The sequence below is a fragment of the Bos indicus genome, chromosome 19 (genome assembly GCF_029378745.1).
Source record: "Bos indicus isolate NIAB-ARS_2022 breed Sahiwal x Tharparkar chromosome 19, NIAB-ARS_B.indTharparkar_mat_pri_1.0, whole genome shotgun sequence".
Taxonomy (NCBI): Eukaryota; Metazoa; Chordata; class Mammalia; order Artiodactyla; family Bovidae; genus Bos; species Bos indicus.
In genome coordinates, this window is record NC_091778.1 from 25,228,339 (window position 1) to 25,234,338 (window position 6,000).

Genomic DNA, 6,000 nt, shown 5'->3' on the forward strand with positions numbered 1-6,000 from the left:
GCAGCTCAATTCCAGAAAAATAAATGACCCAATCAAAAAATGGACCAAGAACTAAATAGATATTTCTTCAAATAAGACATACAGATGGCTAACAAACACATGAAAAGATGCTCAACATCACTCATTATCAGAGAAATGCAAATCAAAATCACAATGAGGTACCATTTCAGGCCAGTCAGAATGGCTGCTATCCAAAAGTCTACAAGCAATAAATGCTGGAGAGGATGTGGAGAAAAGGGAACCCTCTTACACTGTTGGTGGAAATGCAAACTAGTACAGCCACTATGGAGAACAGTGTGGAGATTCCTTAAAAAACTGGAAAGAGAATTACCATACGACCCAGCAATCCCACTGCTGGGCATACACACTGAGGAAACCAGAATTGAAAGAGACACGTGTACCCCAATGTTCATCACAGTACTGTTTATAATAGCCAGGACATGGAAGCAACCTAGATGTCCATCAGCAGATGAATGGATAAGAAAGCTGTAGTACATATACACAATGGAGTATTACTCAGCCATTAAAAAGAGTACATTTGAATCAGTTCTAATGAGGTGGATGAAACTGGAGCCTATTATACACAGTGAAGTAAGCCAGAAAGAAAAACACCAATACAGTACACTAATGCACATATATGGAATTTAGAAAAGTGGTAACCATAACCCTATATGCAAGACAGCAAAAGAGACACAGATGTATAGAACAGTCTTTTGGACTCTGTGGGAGAGGGAGGAGGGGGATGATTTGGGAGAATGGCATTACCATGTATAATATCATATAAGAAACGAATCGCCAGTCCAGGTTCGATGCAGGATACAAGAAGCTTGGGACTGGTGCACTGGGATGACCCAGAGGGATGGTATGGGGAGGGAGGTGGGAAGGGGATTCGGGATTGGGAGCACATGTACACCTGTGGTGGATTCCAATACAATATTGTAAAGTAAAAATAATAATAATAATAAAAAATTAAAAATATAAAAAATAAAAATTAAAAAATAAAACTCTCAAAGCACTTACTTCCTTTACCATGCTTTATGCTTTTGAAGTCATATTTTACATTTCAATATTTTATGTATCACTTTAGTGATTTTAGATTCAGATGATTTTTACTACTTTTGTCTTTTAACCTTCATACTAACTTTATAGGTGATTGACCCGCTAGCTTTATTGTGTGTTTGCCTTTACTGGTGAGATTCTTTCTTTCATAATTTTCTTGTTTCTAGTTACAGCCTTTTCTTTGCTATTTAAAGCAGCTCTTTTAACATTTCATGTAGGGCTGGTTTAATGATCCATAAATGAGCTCCTTTAGATTTTTTTTCTCTGGGAAGTCTTTATCAACTTTGAATTATAACCTTGCCAGGTAGAGTATTCTACACTGTAAGCTTTTTCCTTTCACTACTATAGTAAGTCCCGTACATACGAATGAGTTCCATTCCAAGAGTGCTTTTATATGTACAATTTGTTCTTAAGTCTAGCAAAGTTAGCCTCAGTTCAGTTCAGTCGCTCAGTTGTGCCTGACTCTTTGTGACCCCATGAATTGCAACACGCCAGGCCTCCCTGTCCATCACCAACTCCTGGAGTTCACTCAAATTCACATCCATCGAGTCAGTGATGCCATCCAGCCATTGCATCCTCTGTCGTCCCCTTCATGTCCTGCCCCCAATCCCTCCCACCATCAGAGTCTTTTCCAATGAGTCAACTCTTCGCATGAGGTGGCCAAAGTACTGGAGTTTCAGCTTCAGCATCATTCCTTCCAAAGAACACCCAGGGCTGATCTCCTTCAGAATGGACTGGTTGGATCTCCTTGCAGGCCAAGGGACTCTCAAGAGTCTTCTCCAACACATCAAAAAGCATAAATTCTTCAGCACTCAGCCTTCTTCACAGTCCAACTCTCACATCCATACATGACCACAGGAAAAACCGTACCCTTGACTAGACGGACCTTTGTTGGCAAAGTAATGTCTCTGCTTTTGAATATGCTATCTAGGTTGGTCATAACTTTCCTTCCAAGGAGTAAGCGTCTTTTAATTTCATGGCTGCAATTACCATCTGCAGTGATTTTGGAGCCCCCCCAAAATAAAGTCTGACACTGTTTCCCCTGTTTCCCCATCTATTTCCCATGAAGTGATGGGACCGGATGCCATGATCTTCGTTTTCTGAATATTGAGCTTTAAGCCAACTTTTTCACTCTCCTCTTTCACCTTCATCAAGAGGCTTTTGAGTTCCTCTTCACTTTCTGCCATAAGGGTGGTGTCATCTGCATATCTGAGGTTATTGATATTTCTCCTGGCAATCTTGATTTCAGCTTGTGCTTCTTCCAGTCTGGTGTTTCTCATGCTATACTCTGCATATAAGTTAAATAAGCAGGGTGACAATATACAGCCTTGATGTACTCCTTTTCCTATTTGGATCCAGTCTGTTGTTCCATGTCTAGTTCTAACTGTTGCTTCCCGACCTGCATACAGATTTCTCAAGAGGCAGGTCAGGTGGTCTGGTATTCCCATCTCTTTCAGAATTAATGGACTGGAATGGGTGAATTTAACTCATACGACCATTATATCGACTACTGCGGGCAGGAATCCCTCAGAAGAAATGGAGTAGCCATCATGACCAACAAAAGAGTCTGAAATGCAGTACTTGGATGCAATCTCCAAAATGACAGAATGATCTCTGTTCGTTTCCAAGGCAGACCATTCAACATCACAGTAATCCAAGTCTATGCCCCAACCAGTAACACTGAAGAAGCTGAAGTTGAACAGTTCTATGAAGACCTACAAGACCTTTTAGAACTAACACCCCAAAAAGATGTCCTTTTCATCATAGGGGATTGGAGTGCAAAAGTAGGAAGTCAAAAAACACCTGGAGTAACAGGCAAATTTGGCCTTGGAATATGGAATGAAGCAGGGCAAAGACTAATAGAGTTTTGTCAAGAAAATGCACTGGTCATAGCAAGCACCCTCTTCCAACAACACAACAGAAGACTCTACACGTGGACTTCACCAGATGGTCAACACCGAAATCAGATTAATTATATTCTTTGCAGCCAAAGATAGAGAAGCTCTATACAGTCAACAAAAACAAGACCAGGAGCTGACTGTGGCTCAGATCATGAACTCCTTATTACCAAATTCAGATTTAAATTGAAGAAAGTAGGGAAAACAACTAGACCGTTGAGGTATGACCTAAATCAAATCCTTTATGATTATACAGTGGAAGTGAGAAATAGATTTAAGGGCCTAGATCTGATAGAGTGCCTGATGAACTATGGACTGAGGTTCGTGACATTGTACAGGAGACAGGGATCAAGATCATCTCCATGTAAAAAAAATGCAAACAAGCAAAATGGCTGTCTGGGGAGGCCTTACAAATAGCTGTGAAAAGAAGAGAAGTGAAAAGCAAAGGAGAAAAGGAAAGATATAAGCATCTGAATGCAGAGTTCCAAAGAATAGCAAGAAGAGATAAGAAAGCCTTCCTCAGTGATCAATGCAAAGAAATAGAGGAAAACAACAGAATGGGAAAGACTAGAGATCTCTTCAAGAAAATTAGAGATACCAAAGGAACATTTCATGCAAAGATGGGCTCAATAAAGGACAGAAATGGTATGGATCTAACAGAAGCAGAAGATATTAAGAAGAGGTGGCAAGAATACACAGAAGAACTGTACAAAAAAGATCTTCATGAACCAGATAATCACGATGGTGTGATCAGTGACCTAGAGCCAGACATCCTGGAATGTGAAGCCAAGTGGGCCTTAGAAAGCATCACTACGAACAAAGCTAGTGGAGGTGATGGAATTCCAGTGGAGCTATTTCAAATCCTGAAAGATGATGCTGTGAAAGTGCTGCACTCAATATGCCAGCAAACTTGGAAAAGTCAGCAGTGGCCACAGGACTGGAAAAGGTCAGTTTTTGTTCCAATCCCAAAGAAAGGCAATGTCAAAGAACGCTCAAACTACTGCACAATTGCATTCATCTCACACACTAGTAAAGTAATGCTCAAGATTCTCCAAGCCAGGCTTCAGCAATACGTGAACCGTGAACTTCTTGATGTTCAAGCTGGTTTTAGAAAAGGCAGAGAAACCAGAGATCAAATTGCCAACATCTGCTGGATGATGGAAAAAGCAAGAGAGTTCCAGAAAAACATCTACTTCTGCTTTATTGACTCTGCCAAAGCTTTTGACTGTGTGGATCACAATAAACTGTGGGAAGTTAGCTTAGGTACCCAATTAACACAATCTGATATATAGTTGGAGCATGCTGCATGTTGCTAAGTCGCTTCAGTCATATCTGACTCTTCATGAGCCCATCAACTGTAGCCTGCCAGGCTCCTCTGTCCATGGGATTATCTGGCAAGAATACTGGAGTGGGTTGCCCTGCTCTCCTCCAGGGGATCTTCTCAACCCAGGAATCAAACCCACATCTCTTACAACTCCTTCATTGGCAGATGAGTTCTTTACCAGTAGTGCCCCCTGGGAAGCCCATATAGTACTGTACTGTAAAAGGTTTCTAATACCTTGCACACAAATAACACATAAAAAACAAACACACACACAAAAAACATTTTTAATCTTACAGTGCCATACCTTGAAAAGTACAGTAGTACAGTATAACAGCTGGCATACAGGGGCTGGCATCAAGTGAACAGGCAGGACGAGTTAGTGACTGGAGGTGGGAGAAGGGGTGGGAGATGGGAGAGCTAAAGGCTCATCAGCAAGGGCAGATGGAAGGCAAGCTGTACTTTCACTCATGCCCGATGTTGATGACACAGCTTCTGGTTCCTTGCTGGATTCTATTTTATCTACTAACTTATGTGATTGGACATGAAAACGCACATTCACATCTTCGAAAGTTCAAAACTTAAAGGTTTGTATGTAGGGGACGTACCGTATCATGCTAATCCTTTCTGGCCTATAAAGTTTCTGAAGAAAAATCAGCTGATAGTCTTATGGGGGTTCCCTTGTACATAACTAGTTGTTTCTTACTGCTTTTAAGACTCTCTCTATATCTTTCACTTCTGGCATTTCAGTTATAATGTGCCATCATGTGGGTGTCTTTGGTCATCCTGTTTGGGACATTCTGTGTCTCTTGGACTTGGATGTCAATTTCCTTCACCAGGTGAGGGAAGTTTTAAATTCATTTTTGGCTGTGCTCGGTCTTTGTTGCTGCATGCAGGCTTTCTCTCGTTGTGGTAAGCAGGAGCTACTCTCCAGCTGCAATGGGAGAGCTTCTCATTCGGTGGCTTCTCTTGTGGTGGCGTGGGGCTCTAGAGCTTGCAGGATTCAGTAGTTGTGGCACGGGGGCTTAGTTGCCCCGCAGCATGTGGAATCTTTCCAGACCAGGGATTGAACCTGTGTTCCCTGCATTGGCAGGCAGATTCATATCCACTGGACCACCAGGCAAGTTCCTAGGGAAGGTTAGTCAGCCCAAGAGATAGGCAGTTAGTAACTTTTCAGAAAGGAAATCCCAGTGCTGCTGGACCACATCCTTCCCCCTTTTCAGCAATGCTCCTGAGGGGATGCAAAGGGCATGGGGCAATTACTAAGCTTCAAACTCCCACAGGACCCCTGAGAGGGCTCTCCCTGAGGCTACCTGGGAAATACATAAATAGCACAATTGCCCCTATAGCCCAGAGCTGGGAACCCTAGGGTTCCTCTGGAGGTCCTGGTGTCAGTGAACAGAAACACCCCCATCTGCACCCTGCTCCAGAAGCAGGCAACCTGGACACGAGCCTGTTCTTACATTCTTTGCTCCACACAGGAACAGCCTCTGAGTACTCAAGCAGATTTTTCATGTTAATTTCCAATGATGTAGACCATTGAAGAAGAAGCAGTAGGTCACCCTTGATGAACACGGGCAGGAAGGTAAGCTCCACAGCTGGGGTGGAACACAAGCCCCAGTACAGCCCCCATGCACAATAGCAGACACTGCCCAAGCTGTCCTGGTGCAGTGAGGACTGTGAAGGTAGATAAAGCATTCTCTCCATCTCTGAAATGTCAGG